We start from the raw sequence: 15,970 nt of genomic DNA on the forward strand, positions 1-15,970 counted from the left end.
AGTTAGTGATGGACAGGGAGGCCTGGTGTCCTGCAGTCCACGGGGTCGCCAAGAGTTGGACTCGACTGAGCAACTGGAATGAACTGAATTGAGGACAAGAGACTCTGCTTGTATGAGTCACTAATCAGAAGACAATTTAGAGTCAGACAAACCTGAAATTAAGTCTTAGTTCAAACTAATTTTGTTACCTCGGACAGGTAAATCACCTTTCTAAGTTTCCATTTTCTTGTCTCAAATTAGGGACAATAACAGTACTTCCTGCATAGATTTATTACATGGGTAAATGAACTAATAAGTAGAAAGCATTTGACACACTATGTATGTGCCATAAATGTTACCTCTTATTCCACGGCTCCCTGCAATAGACTGTCTTTGAGGGAGAACAGAGGCATGAGTTCTAGTGCCTTCCCTTAAAAAACTTAAGAGTTCTGGTTGAGGAGTTAACATAATTATACCAGAAAAGGTAAATAGAAACTCACACACATGAAAAACGCACAGCTATAAATGTGTGGTACAGATAAATGCTCTTTTTAGGAACTGGTGTTTGAACTCGGCCCCAGAGAAAGGTAAAATTAGGATAAGTAGAGAGGGTGAGAAGGGTATACCATATGGGACCAGTAGCATCAGTAGGGTTCGGTAGACATATTTACCTGGAGAAGCTGGGATTAGAAGGGGAGAGGTCTAAATACTAAGGTAAATGTTTGCTCTTGCCCAGTAGATAACTACGAGTGATGTGGTGAAACTTGAACATGAAATTGCCTTTTGGCAACCTCCATGAATATTAGGTTTTAGATTTAGTACGGTTGAAGTCTAGAAACATAGGGAACATAGATGAGGTCTGCTCATCTTTTTTTCTCTAATGGAATACACATGCTGTTTCTAAGTCATCTCTGATTCTTGGTGACCCCATGGACTGTAGCCCACCAGGCTCCTCTGTCTATGGGATTTTCCAAGCAAGGATACTGGAGTGGGTTGCCATTTCCTCCTCCAAGGCATCTTGATGACCCAGGGATCGAACCCACGTCTCCTGCTTCTCCTGCATTGGCAGGCGGAGTCTTTACCACTGAGCCATCTGGAAACACACACGTACACATTTACATGTCATTCTTTGAAATGAAATCTCCAACAAACATAGGATGTAAGTACATAACCATGTCTTTACTATTTATCATCACATGAAATTACGATAAAGAAGAATGACAAAGTAGTAAACGTATTAGGATGCTGAAAGAGACTTAATCTTATTTGGTAAATCAAGAGTAGAGACATCTTTCTACATTAGGTTATTATCAGAACAGTAACTATATTGTTCTTTTTTGTATCAGTTCAGTTCAGTTCAGTTGCTCAGTCCTGTGTCGGACTCTTTGAAACCCCATGGACTGCATACACTATTCATACACTGTTTTCATATTAGAAGGTTAATTCTTTAGGAAATACAAACTGCTGAAGCTTAAAAATTTTGCTAATACATGTCAGATGCTTTAATGTTATGCCTTTCATCGAGTCCGGATTTCTTTAGAAATATAGCTTTAAGGAAACAAAAGTTTGGAAAATAATGAAAATTTAGAAACAAATGTCCTACAGCAGGAGAAAGGGTAAATTCTATCCACCAAATTTTAGTATGAAATATCTTCATTAAACATTAAATAGCGTGTCTTTAAACTAGTGTTTTTGAAATGCCTTTAATGACAAGAGAATTTGGCTTCATCTAAAGTTAAGGAAGTACTTTCAGTTTCTAAATTGTTAAGTACAATATATTTTCTCCTTTGATTTATCTCTACATTACAGGCCTAGAGCCTGAATTCCAAAGATGAAAATGGTCCTGATCCTGGAGCTTTTGGAGGAAAGACAGATGTGTAAACAGATAGTACTCAAATATGAAGAATATTATAATAGAGATATGTGTGTGGGATGGAGGTGTATATAAAGAAAGGAATGGGCAGTTTTGCTTACATGATCAGGGTCAGCTCTCTTGGGTGAGTAGGAGCAGGTTATCAAGAGGTACAAAGGTATTTCAGACAGAAGGAATATGTGCATAGGCATTATACTACATGGCACAATCCATCCAGGGACCTGTAGCAGTAGTTTGGTATGGCTGGGAAGAAGAGTAGAAGATTCAGGTTGTATTGTATCCTCTTGGCAAGGGAAAAATAATTAGAGTTTTAGAAAGGGGCATAAAATGGTAAAACTGTGAATGATTACTCAGGCTTTAGTGTGGAGGCCACATTTGAAAGAGTACTTATGAGAGACATTCCCTAGAGAAGAAAATGGCAACCCACTCCAGTATTCTTGCCTAGAAAATTCCACGGACAGAGGAGCCTGGCAGGCTACAGTCTGTGGGGTCACAAAGAGTTGGACAGGACTGAGTGGCTGAGCACAGCAATGAGAGACATTAGGATGTTACTGCCATAGTTTAGGTGAAACAAAGGGCTGCCTGTGAATGCAGAGGGGGGAATGGTAAGCAGAAATTTGAAAGTGAAAGTTGCTCAGTCGTGTCTGACTCTTTGCAACCCCGTGGACTATACAGTCCATGGAATTCTCCAGGCCACAATACTGGAGTGGGTAGCCTTTCCCTCCTCCAAGGGATCTTCCCAACCCAGGGATTGAACCCAAGTCTCCCACATTGCAGGCGGATTCTTTACCAGCTGAGCCACAAGGGAAGCAGAAATTTAGAAGGCAAAATTAACAAGTTTTAGTGACCAATCCCTAATAACTCAGTTGGCAATGCAGGAGACCCTGATTCGATTCCTGGGTTGGGAAGATCCCCTGGAGAAGGGATAGGCTACCCATTCCAGTATTCTTGGGCTTCCCTTGTGGAATCAGTCCTGAATATTCATTGGAAGGACTGATGCTAAAGCTGAAACTCCCATACTTTGGCCACCTCATGCACCTGATGCTGGGAAAGATTGAAGGCAGAAGGAGAAAGAGATGACGGAGGATGAGATGGTTGGATGACATCACTGACTCGATGGACCTGAGTTTGAGCAAGCTCTGGGAGTTGGTGATGGACAGGGAAGCCTGGTGTGCTGCAGTCCATGGGGTCCCAAAGAGTTGGATACGACTGAGTGACTGAACTGAATTGAACTGAATCCAGTCCAGTATTCTTGGACTTCCCTTGTAGCTCAGCTGGTGTAGAATCTACCTGCAATGTGGGAGACCTGGGTTTGATCCCTGGGTTGGAAAGATCCCCTGGAGAAGGGAAGGGCTACCCACTCCAGTATTCTGGCCTGGAGAATTTCATGGACTACACAGTCCATGGGGTCTCAAAGAGTTGGACAGAATTGCAGCCATGAAATTAAAAGATGCTTACTCCTTGGAAGGAAAGTTATGACCAACCTAGATAGCATATTAAAAAGCAGAGACATTACTTTGCCAACAAAGGTCCGTCTAGTCAAGGCTAGATGTTTTTTCAGTGGTTTTTCCAGTGGTCATGTATGGATGTGAGAGTTGGACTATGAAGAAAGCTGAGCACGAAGAATTGATGCTTTTGAACTGTAGTGTTGGAGAAGAAGACTCTTGAGAGCCCCTTGGACTGCAAGGAGATCCAACCAGTCCATTCTAAAGGAGATCGGTCCTGGGTGTTCATTGGAAGGACTGATGCTAAAGCTGAAACTCCAATACTTTGGCCACCTCATGCAAAGAGTTGACTCATTGGAAAAGACCCTGATGCTGGGAGGGATTGGGGGTAGGAGGAGAAGGGGACAACAGAGGATGAGATGGCTGGATGGCATCACCGACTCGATGGACGTGAGTTTGAGTGAACTCCGGGAGTTGGTGATGGACAGGGAGGCCTGGCATGCTGCGATTCATGGGGTCGAAAAGAGTCGGACACGACTGAGTGATTGAACTGAACTGAACTGAGTGACTTTCACTAGTGACCAGTTGGACTTGTCCATCAGTGAGGTGGAAGAAAAAGGACGAAATCATATCCAGATTCTTAACTTGATTGACTACATGGATGGTGGTACCATTTAACAGGATTTAGATAAGAGAAGTGCTATAGGATCCTATACAAGTTGTTGCTTAAATAGTGGTTTGGAGCTTCATAAAAAGATGAAGAAAACCTAGATACTGGTGAGCTCAGTTTTCCAGGTCATGAATGTAACACTTTATTTTGGAGAGAGCAGAATTAGGAGAACTCTCAGGGAAACTGTATTTAGAGGCCAAGAGAACTGAGAATAAACTTCAGAAGTGAAGAACCAGGAGAGCAGTATCTTCAAAGACAATGGAATATTGTATTAGTTTGCTACTTCTCTGTAACAAATTACCACAAGTTTAATCGCTTAAAGAAACTCTGTTCATTTATTAATTTATAGTTCTTTATGACTGGGGTTCTCTGTTTAGGGTGTCAGATTCACTTTCAGGTTCATTCTTCTTGTTGGCTGAATTGCCTTTGCAGGACTAGGGTTCCTATTTTCCTTCTAGCTTGGAATCCTTGGAGGGCCACCTTAGAATTCTGCCTACTACAAGAGTGTTATGAAGGATAAATGGCAAATAAAATAAAAATTGAAAAGTTGTCAGTTGGTCATTGATGAGTAAGATCAATAGCCAGAGCAATTTTTGTAGGATGGTAGGGCAGAAGCTAGATGCAGTAAATTTAGGGAGTCAACTGGAAGTCAAAGGAAGTAAAGCTTGGATTTAGAGGTTTCTTTTTAGTATCTTCTCTGGAATGGAAAGGAGAAGCCTGGACATAATTAACTAATGAAATGGATCTCAAGGAAACAAGATAGAATGAACTCTAGACTACAGATGGAGGGATTAATGTGGACTTGTAGGGGAACTCAGTTTCTTTTGAGGTAGGAGGAAAGCAAGTATGAGTGGGGATTTGGGTAAGTTTGTAAAGAGGGAGGGAGACAGCTGAGAAATTGGGGAAGTTACTGCATAATATCCTCAGTTTTTCCGTAGAGGTTAGAGACAGGGTTAATAAAAAGCAGGTGAAGTTTTGGAATTGCTACTTTGCAGCTAGGTTTTTCATAAAATTGTTGAATGAATGAGTGGACAAACTTAAACCTAATGGACAGAGAGGCAAGAAGCATAAAGAACCCCAGGTGCTCTTCAGAGTGCCCACCAAACCACACCAGAGTCACTTGGCTTCCTTTTGCTCCCTTTCTCTTGTTCCATTCTCAAACTTACTCTGATCTAGAATTGCTTAACAAGTCCTTCCTCAGATGCTCTGGACTTCCTGCATGTAAATTGCCTTAGTCTATAACAATATTAGAAGTTTTCTAGATGACTTAGGGGATATCTTATTTATCATAGTTGACCAGAATGATTTTTCCTTCCTTAGACTGTGAGGCCTTTGAAGTCAAGGGATTTGTGCTTGTGTGTGTGTATGTGTGTGTGTGTGCGCATGTGCCTCTAATACTGGTCTGGTACATAGGAATCCTCCCTCCCTCCACTGGCCCCCCAGTTTATTTCTCTAGCTTCAGTGACCCAGACTTAAGGCTCCCCTTCCTACTTGGCCAGATTTTGCTGTTTTCAATTCTCGCTTAGAGAAGATAGTTAACCTTTGCAAATACATGTATATGTTTTATACATTTAAAGAAAGTAGAACAAAAAATGGGCTTTCCTGGTGGGTCAGAACAGTAAAGAATCTGCCTGCAATGCAGGAGACCCAGGTTCGATCCTCAGTCAGGAAGATCCGCTGGAGAAGGGAATGGTTATCCACTCCAGTATTCTTGCCTAGAGAATCCTATGGACAGAGGAGCCTGATGGGCTACAGTCCATAGGGTTGCAAAGAATGGGACACAATTGAACAACTAACACTTTCACTTTCATAACAGAAAGACAGAATTTTCCAAATTTTTAAAGTAAATACACATGTGTAACAGAATGTATCACCAGTATCCCTGTGGCCCCCTTTTATATCCCCCATAAATCATTATTTTTCTGCAAAAGTTACCAGCACATTATCTTCTGGACCCATAAATTAGTTTTATTAGAACTTTATATAAGCAGAATCATATATATTCTTACATGGCAGACTTCTTTCACTCACATTGCATTCATGCAGTTCATCTAGGTTGTTCTGTAAAGTTGGAGTCTATTCATTATCTTTGCCTTATGATATTCCATTATATGATTCTATCATGATTTACTTATTCAGTCTGCTGTAAATGGATATTTGGGTTGTTTTGGGTTTGGGCTGTTATGAATAATGTTGTTTTGAGCATGTCTTTTGGAGACCATCTGTTGCCATGTTTATTATGTATATATCTAGATGCAGAATTGCTGGGTCATAAGGTGTGTGGAATGGGCAAATTTAATTCAGATGACCATTATATCTACTACTGTGGACAAGAATCCCTTAGAAGAAGTGGAGTAGCCCTCTGAGTCAGCAAATGAGTCTGAAATGTAGCTCTGGGTGGAATCTCAAAAACGACAGAATGATCTTGGTTCGTTTCCAAGGCAAGTCATTTAGTATCACAATAATCTAAGTCTATGTCCCAACCACTAATGCTGAAGAAGCTGAAGTTGAACACTTCTATGAAGACCTACAAGATTTCTAGAACTAACACCAAAGAAGGATGTCCTTTTCATCATAGGAGACTGGAATGCAGAAGTAGGAAGTCAAGAGATACCTGGAGTAACAGGGAAATTTGGCCTTAGAATACAAAAAGGAGCAGGACAAAGGCTAACAGTTTTGCCAAGAGAATGCACTAGTCATACCAAAGCACCCTCTTCCAACAAAAGAGACAATTCTACACATGGACATCACCAGATGGTCAATACCGAAATCAGACTGATTTTATTCTTTGTAGCCAAAGACGGAGAAGCTCTATAGTCAGCAAAAACAAGACAGGGAGCTGACTGTGGCTCAGATCATGAACTCCTTATTGCCAAATTCAGACTGAAATTGAAGAAAATAGGGAAAACCACTCAGCCATTCAGGTATGACCTAAATCAAATCCCTTACGATTACAGAGTGGAAGTGACAAACAGATTCAAGGCATTAGATCTGATAGAGTACCTGAAGGACTATGGAAGGAGGTTCATAACATTGTACAGGAAGTGGTGATCAAAACCATCCCCAAGAAAAAAAATGCAAAAAGGTTGTCTGAGGAGGCCTTACAAATAGCTGAGAAAAGAGTAGCAAAGGCAAAGGAGAAAAGGAAAGATATACCCATCTGAATTCAGTATTCCAAAGAATAGCAAGGAGATAAGAAAGCCTTTTTAAGTGAACAATGAAAAGAAATAGAGGAAAACAACAGAATGGGAAAGACTAGAGATCTCTTCAAGAAAATTAGAGATAACAAGGGAACATTTCATGCAGAGATGGGCACAATAAAGGACAGAAATGGTATGGATGTAACAGAAGCTGAAGATATTAAGAGGTGACAAGAATACACAGAACCATGATGGTGTGATCACTCACCTAGAGCCAGACATCCTGGAGTGTGAAGTCAAGGAGGTTGTAGGAAGCATCACTATGAACAAAGCTAGTGGAGGTGATGGAATTCCAGGTGAGCTATTTCAAATCCTAAAAGTTGGTGCTGTCAAAGTGCTGCATTCAATATGCCGGCAAATTTAGAAGACTCAGCAATGGCCACAGGACTGGAAAAGGTCAGTTTTCATTCCATTCCCTAAGAAGGACAATGCCAAAGAATGTTTAAACTGCCACACAATTACACTTATTTCACATACTAGCAAAGTAATGCTCAAAATCTTTCAAGCTATAAGCACTTCAACAGTATGTGAACCGAGAACTTCTAGATATAGAAGCTGGATTTAGAAAAGGCAGAGAAACCAGAGATCAAATTGCCAACATCCGTTGAATCATAGACTAGCAAGAGAATTCCAGAAAAACATCTATTCCTGCTTCTTTGACTGTGCTAAAGCCTTTGACTGTGTGGATCCCAACAAACTGGAAAATTCTTAAACAGATGGGAATATCAGATGGCCTTACTTGCCACCTGAGAAACCTGTATGCAGGTCAAGAAACAACAGTTAAAACCAGACATGGAACAATGGACTCATTCAAAATTGGGAAAGGAGTACGTCAAGGCTGTATACTGTCACCCTGCTTATTTAACTTGTATACAGAGTACACCATGTAAAACACCAGACTGGAGGAAGCACAAGCTAGAATCAAGATTGCCAGGAGAAATATCAATAACTTCAGGTATGCAGTTGACACCACCCTTATGGCAGAAAGCAAAGAGCAACTAAAGAGCCTCTTGATGAAGGTGAAAGAAGAAAGTGAAAAAACTGGCTTAAATCTCAACTTTCAAAAAACGAAGATCATGGCATCTGGTCCCTTCACTTCATTGCAAATAGATGGGGAAACAATGGAAACAGTAACAGAGTGTATTTTCTTGGGCTCCAAAATCACTGCGAACTGTGACTTCGGCCATGAAATTAAAAGATGCTTACTTCTTGGAAGAAAAGCTATGACAGACCTAGACATTAGGTTAAATTATTAAAAAGCAGAGACATTACTTTGCTGGCAATGGGCTGTATAGTGAAAGCTATGGTTTTTCCAGTAATCATATATGGATGTGAGGAGAACTGGACAATAAAAAAGCTGAAGACTGAAGAATTGATGCTTTCGAACTGTGGTGCTGGAGAAGACTCTTAAGAGTCCCTTAGATTGCAAGGAAACCAAACCAGTCAATCCCAAAAGAAATTAGTACTGAATATTCATTGAAAGGACTGATGCTGAAGCTGAAGCTCCAGTACTTTGGCCACCTGATGGGAAGAGCCGATTCATTGGAAAAGACTCTGATGCTGGGAAAGGTTGAAGGCAGGAAAAGAAGGGACGACAGAGCATGAGGTGGTTGGATGGCATCACTGACTCAATGGACTTGAGTTTGAGCAAGCTCCAGGAGATAGTGGAGGACAGGGAAGCCTGCTGTGCTGCAGTCCATGGGCTTGCAGAGTCAGACATGACTGAGTTGACTGAACAAGAACAAGAAAGTTGTGTGGACATTTGCTTTAATAGATCCTAGTAAGTAGTTTTGCAGTGTAGTTGTAAAGTTAAATTCAATTATACTTCCATCAGCAGTGTTTGAGAATGAGTTGCCTTACATCCTTGCAAATATATGGTGGTTGTGTCTTTTCCAGTTTTTGCCATTTTGGTTGTATTTTGTATTTCTTTGGTGGCAAGTGACGTAGAGCACATTTTCATATGCTTTTTGAACATTTGAGTATCTTTTGTTGAAGTCTCTTGCCCATTTTTCTTTGGGATGTTCACTGTTATTAATTTGTAAGAGTTCTTCATGTATTTGAATTATAATTATTTTGAATATTGCATATATTTCTCCCTTTCTTTGATTTTTCACTCTTGACTTTTGGTAAACAGATGTTCTTAATTAGTTTAGTTTATTAAATTTTTCCTTTATATTTATTGCTTTTGTGACCTGTTGAAGAAATTTTTGCCTACTCTAATGTCATGAAAATATTGTCATATGTACTTTTAAAGACTTTCTTGTTTACCTTTTACATTTAGACCTACAGTCCATCTGGAATTGATTTTTGTGTATGGTGTGGTAAGGATGAAGGTCTCTTTTTTGCCATATGGATATTCAGTTGACTCCAATATCCTTTATTGAAAAGACCATCCTTTCACCACTGCAGTGTTACTGTTTTCAGAAATCTGGTCACCATGTTACAGGAAGGGGGACCCCTTTCAGGGTCTTAGAGTGGGCTCTAGTGTAATACTCGGAAATGAATTGCCTGCGGAAATACGTGTGCTGACAAAGCAAGAGCCTTTATTGGTAAAGGGTGCCTGAGTGGAGAGCAGGAGGATAAGGGAACCCTGGAGAATTTACTCTGCCATGAGGCTTGTAGTCTTATGTTTTATGATTAGTTTCCAGGTTGTCTATGACCAGTCATCTCTGGTCTGTAGTCAGACTCAGGGTCCTTCCTGGCGGCACACTGATCTTTCAGCCAGGATGGGTTCCAGCACAAAGGATTCTGGGATATTGGTTGTCTCCTCACTCTTTTGGCCCCTCCTGAATTCTGGCTAGTTTCTGGAGGCAGGACCATGTTCCTTACTGGGACCTCTTGTTGTGGACATGATCTTCGTTTTCTGAATGTTGAGCTTTAAGCCAACTTTTTCACTCTCCACTTTCACTTTCATCAAGAGGCTTTTGAGTTCCTCTTCACTTTCTGCCATAAGGGTGGTGTCATCTGCATATCTGAGGTTATTGATATTTCTCCCAGCAATCTTGATTCTAGCTTGTGTTTCTTCCAGTCTAGCGTTTCTCATGATGTACTCTGCATATAAGTTAAATAAATAGGGTGACAATACACAGCCTTGACGTACTCCTTTTCCTATTTGGAACCAGTCTGTTGTTCCATGTCCAGTTCTAACTGTTGCTTCCTGACCTGCATACAAATTTCTCAAGAGGCAGGTCAGGTGGTCTGGTATTCCCATCTCTTGAAGAATTTTCCGCAGTTTATTGTGATCCACACAGTCAAAGGCTTTGGCATAGTCAATAAAGCAGAAATCGATGTTTTTCTGGAACTCTCTTGCTTTTTCCATGATCCAGCAGAAGTTGGCAATTTGATCTCTGGTTGCTCTGCCTTTTCTAAAACCAGCTTGAACGTCAGGAAGTTCACGGTTCACATATTGCTGAAGCCTGGCTTGGAGAATTTTGAGCATTACTTTACTAGCATGTGAGATGAGTGCAATTGTGTAGTAGTTTGAGCATTCTTTGGCATTGCCTTTCTTTGGGATTGGAATGAAAACTGACCTCTTCCAGTCCTGTGGCCACTGCTGAGTTTTCCAAATTTGCTGGCATATTGCGTGCAGCACTTTCACAGGATCATCTTTCAGGATTTGGAATAGCTCAACTGGAATTCCATCACCTCCACTAGCTTTGTTCGTAGTGATGCTTTCTAAGGCCCACTTGACTTCACATTCCAGGATGTCTGGCTCTAGGTCAGTGATCACACCATCGTGATTATCTGGGTTGTGAAGATCTTTTTTATATAGTTCTTCTGTGTATTCTTGCCATCTCTTCTTAATATCTTCTGCTTCTGTTAGGTCCATACCATTTCTGTCCTTTATTGAGCCCATCTTTGCATGAAATGTTCCCTTGGTATCTCTGATTTTCTTGAAGAGATCTCTAGTCTTTCCCATTCTGTTGTTTTCCTCTATTTCTTTGCATTGATCGCTGAAGAAGGCTTTCTTATCTCTTCTTGCTATTCTTTGGAACTCTGCATTCAGATGTTTATATCTTTCCTTTTCTCCTTTGCTTTTCACTTCTCTTCTTTTCACAGCTATTTGTAAGGCCTCCTCAGACAGCCATTTTGCTTTTTTGCATTTCTTTTCCATGGGGATGGTCTTGATCCCTGTCTCCTGTACAGTGTCACGAACCTCATTCCATAGTTCATCAGGCACTCTATCTATCAGATCTAGGCCCTTAAATCTATTTCTCACTTCCACAGTATAATCATAAGGGATTTGATTTAGGTCATACCTAAATCTAGTGGTTTTCCCTACTTTCTTCAATTTAAGTCTGAATTTGGCAATAAGGAGTTCATGGTCTGAGCCACAGTCAGCTCCTGGTCTTGTTTTTGCTGACTGTATAGAGCTTCTCCATCTTTGGCTGCAAAGAATATAATCAATCTGATTTTGGTGTTGACCATCTGGTGATGTCCATGTATAGAGTCTTCTCTTGTGTTGTTGGAAGAGGGAAATAGATGGGGAAACAGTGGAAACAGTATCAGACTTTATTTTTCTGGGCTCCAAAATCACTGCAGATGGTGACTGCAGCCATGAAATTAAAAGACGCTTAACTCCTTGGAAGGAAAGTTATGACCAACCTAGATAGCATGTTGAAAAGCAGAGACGTTACTTTGCCAACAAAAGTTCGTCTAGTCAAGGCTATGGTTTTTTCTGTGGTCATGTATGGATGTGAGAGTTCGACTGTGAAGAAGGCTGAGCGCCGAAGAATTGATGCTTTTGAACTGTGGTGTTGGAGAAGACTCTTGAGAGTCCCTTGGTCTGCAAGGAGATCCAGCCAGTCCATTCTGAAGGAGATCAGTCCTGGGTGTTCTTTGGAAGGACTGATGCTAAAGCTGAAACTCCAGTCCTTTGGCCACCTCATGTGAAGAGTTGACTCATTGGAAAAGACTCTGATTCTGGGAGGGATTGGGGGCAGAAGGAGAAGGGGAAGACAGAGGATGAGATGGCTGGATGGCATCACTGACTCGATGGACGTGAGTCTGTGTGAACTCCGGGAGTTGGTGATGGACAGGGAGGCGTGGCATGCTGCGATTCATGGGGTCGCTAAGAGTCGGACACGACTGAGCGACTGATCTGATCTCTGATCTGATATAAATATATGGACTTCCCTGGTGGCTCAGACGGCAAAGCATCTGCCTACAATGTGGGAGACCCACGTTCAATCCCTGGGTCAGGAAGATCTCCTGGAGCAGGGAATAGCAACCCACTCCAGTAGTCTTGCCGCCATCCCCCCCCACCCCAAAAAGCAGCTCTGTTCTTTAGGGCTGTGATTGGATAACCCACTAGGAAATTTGTTTTAGATGAGTGTTCAGTCCTGTTCTATCTATTCATAATAATTGTAGATGGGATCCTCTCACCTGGCCAATTAAAAATACCTACTCTGAGGCTGGCCATAGATTTAAGTTTTCTCTTATGGTCATTTAAACTCAATTGGAGTGATGAGCTAAGTCTCAATAAAAAATTAACTTCTCATCTATTAAAAGGAAAGCTCTTACAATTATGGGGAGGATCTACATGGTTAACACCAGGCTATGGTCATTAAGTTTAAAGGCTCCTCTATGTTGGGAATGGTTAAATCATACTAAAAATGATCAACCTGGTAATTATGAGACAAGGCTGGGTGCTTTATGAACTATTCCTGTTATTACCCTTAGAGATAGTGATTGGCATGGAACTCAGTGGATTTGTGGCACTAATTTATGGTCTTGACATCTACAGGGATGATACGAAGGTGTAGCCTGGGATTCCCATGAATTTAAGGTCATACATGTTAACAAATTACAGGTAACCCCAACCCATCTACCACTGGTATGATCCCAATGGGTCAAAGATCCGTATTCTACTGGTATGACCATTTAGCAGCTTGTGTGTGTGTGTGTGTGTGTGTGTGTGTGTACCTTCAATGGGGTTGGAGGATGTAATTGACCATATTTAAGCCTCGACAACTTTCATAAGCTTTAAATGATAGTAACTGGGCTATTAGCTTATTGAATTCTGAGATCTCTATGATGAGAAAGGCAGTGCTACGCAACTCCAAGACCCTTGACACCTTATAGCATCTCAGGGAGATATCTGTGCTATAATTCAAACTGAATGCTGTATTTTTGTACCTGATAAATCTTTTAATGTAACATTTGAACCACATGAAAAATCAGATTTCTGCTCTAAGTGACTGATTCCCTAGTCTTGATAATCTTTAAAAAAAAAAAACTGGTGTGGGAGGCTCAAGGCTAAAATATTTACTTTTAATTCCACTAATGTTATTAACTATACCATTTGTATTTTGCTTGTTTCGCAAGATTATTATTTCTTGTATTCCAAGTATATGACTGAGCCTTCAATGGAAATAATGACTAGACTTGAAGCAGTTGATCAAATGTATAGTTTGATATATGATCAATGATTGTAATAGTGTCACTCTAGAAGGCAATGGCAACCCACTCAAGTACTCTTGCCTGGAAAATCCCATGGACGGAAGAGCCTGGAAGGCTGCAGCCCATGGGGTTGTGAAGAGTTGGACACGACTGAGCATGTTCACTTTCACTTTTCACTTTCATGCATTGGGGAAAGAAATGGCATCCCACTCCAGTGTTCTTGTCTGGAGAATCCCAGGGACGGGGGAGCCTCGTGGGCTTCCGTGTATGGGGTCGCACAGAGTTGGACACGACTGAACCGACTTAGCAGTAGCAGCAGCAGCTTATAAATATGAGAGTCATTTTCTTTTTAAATTTGAGTGTTCATTTTAGGAATGGAAGAGCAGAGATAGTTCATTTTCAAATACAATAAAATTATGTTAAGTATTAAGTTCAGTCGCTCAGTCGTGTCCGACTCTTTATGACCCCATGAATCGCAGCACGCCACGCCTCCCTGTCCATCACCAACTCCTGGAGTTCATTCAGACTCACGTCCATCGAGTCAGTGATGCCATCCAGCCATCTCATCCTCTGTCGTCCCCTTCTCCTCCTGCCCCCAATCCCTCCCAGCATCAGAGTCTTTTCCAATGAGTCAACTCTTCGCATGAGGTGGCCAAAGTACTGGAGTTTCAACTTTAGGATCATTCCTTCCAAAGAACACCCAGGGCTGATCTCGTCTAGAATGGACTGGTTGGATCTCCTTGCAGTCCAAGAGACTCTCAAGAGTCTTCTCCAACACCACAGTTCAAAGGCATCAATTCTTCGGCGTTCAGCTTTCTTCACAGTCCAACTCTCACATCCATACGTGTTAAGTATAGGCAGTGTTAATTTAATTTTGTCATTTATCAAAGGGTCAGAGACCAAAGTTTAGTTTTTTTCACTGTGTATATTATTAGTAGACCTGTACTTGGGGTCAAGTGAATTGCTAAATGCCCAATTTAAACCATTTTCAAGTACACCTGAATAATAAGATTTTCTACCTTACCAATAAAAATTTGGCATATTAATTTTAAATAATCTTTAAAAATCTATTTCTTAAAACAAGTCTTTATATGACCTTTATGAGCGAACTTTTGTTTTTTTAAATATTCAAGTACTTGAAAATGTAGAAGTTTGGTAGATTAGGGAAGTCTTCAGGAGTAAGATTAACTGAGTTCATCCTTAGACTCGGGAATGAATATTGTAAGTATAACACGTTGGCAGAGGAAAAATTTTCTTTAGAAAGATAGAGGAAGGAAAAAAAATGGGGAATATACAGTAAGTTCATAGTAGGAATAAGAGGACCATTTATTTAGTTCTTTTAAAAAGAGCTTGTAGTAGATTGATTCAAAATGATTTTTTTGTCTTAAATTGTTTTGTTTTTTCCCTTGGAAATAAGTAGAAATAAAGACTACTGACTGCTGCAAATTGGTAGTCTCTGATAATACTACTTTAGTTCTAATTGGTGAAGAGGGGAAATAGAGAATTAAGATAGTTTTAAATGATGTCTGACATTTTTAATTCTTAGTTCAATCAGCACAGTCATGAAGTGACTTTATTCTGAACCCCTTGCATGAATGGCATTGAACCAAACCCCACAAGAGATAATACCTTCTGCCTATGTGAGCAAACTGGTAGTTGAAGTATTGCTCTCAGAAGCTATAGGTAATACCAGTTGATGTTAAGATGTTGTGAGATTCCAGCCTTGGGGTAATAAGGTTAAGATAGGAAAAATGTACATCAGGGGGAAAAAAGTTTTAAAAGAAACTGTAGCTACTTTCTGCCTTGAATAAAGATGTCACTGTCCTATGCAGTGAAACAATAAACATGTCAAATTATTTTTTTAATATTTAACTAAAACACTGTTTTAGTTTTAAAGAGCTGAATTTTATTTGATTGATCATTGTATGAATAATGCAAAGTAAACTTTCATTTTGACAAGTAAAATAAGGAGGTGTATGATTTAGAGCATATCAAGTAGAATCTTGAAATAAGTGATTTGTACCTTCATTGAAAATCAAATAGAAATCTTGGTGGATAGATAATGTCCAAAATTTATGACTGAAACCTATCTTTAACCTGACCTTCAAGAGTTAATATCATATTTCATATTAAGATTCTTTTCATTTTATAATATTACACGTATTTAAGTATGGTCAGATTTTAATTATCTTTCCTTAGTAGTCCACCTCCTCCCTTCTTTATTCTTCCCCACCCCACCTCTTTTGGTGTGGCTGGGTTCCTTCTGCTGGCTACCCAGTCATTACCATTCTAATACCATTTAAGGTAGCTCCTCTGGGTTTATTTATTTGAGTCCTGTAATCCAGTTTCTCTTTTAACCTGGCTTCCTAAATCAGTTGACAAACCGGTTTATTTTTCTCGT

General features: G+C 40.3%; 1 protein-coding gene across 2 annotated transcripts in view; it reads left to right on the top strand.

The window, feature by feature from the left end:
- The window catches only part of CPEB3 (cytoplasmic polyadenylation element binding protein 3), a 202,603-nt gene that overhangs the window by 31,171 nt on the left and 155,462 nt on the right, over positions 1 to 15,970 (top strand). The window lies entirely within an intron of this gene.

This window comes from Bos indicus x Bos taurus, chromosome 26 (genome assembly GCF_003369695.1).
Source record: "Bos indicus x Bos taurus breed Angus x Brahman F1 hybrid chromosome 26, Bos_hybrid_MaternalHap_v2.0, whole genome shotgun sequence".
Classification (NCBI taxonomy): Eukaryota; Metazoa; Chordata; class Mammalia; order Artiodactyla; family Bovidae; genus Bos; species Bos indicus x Bos taurus.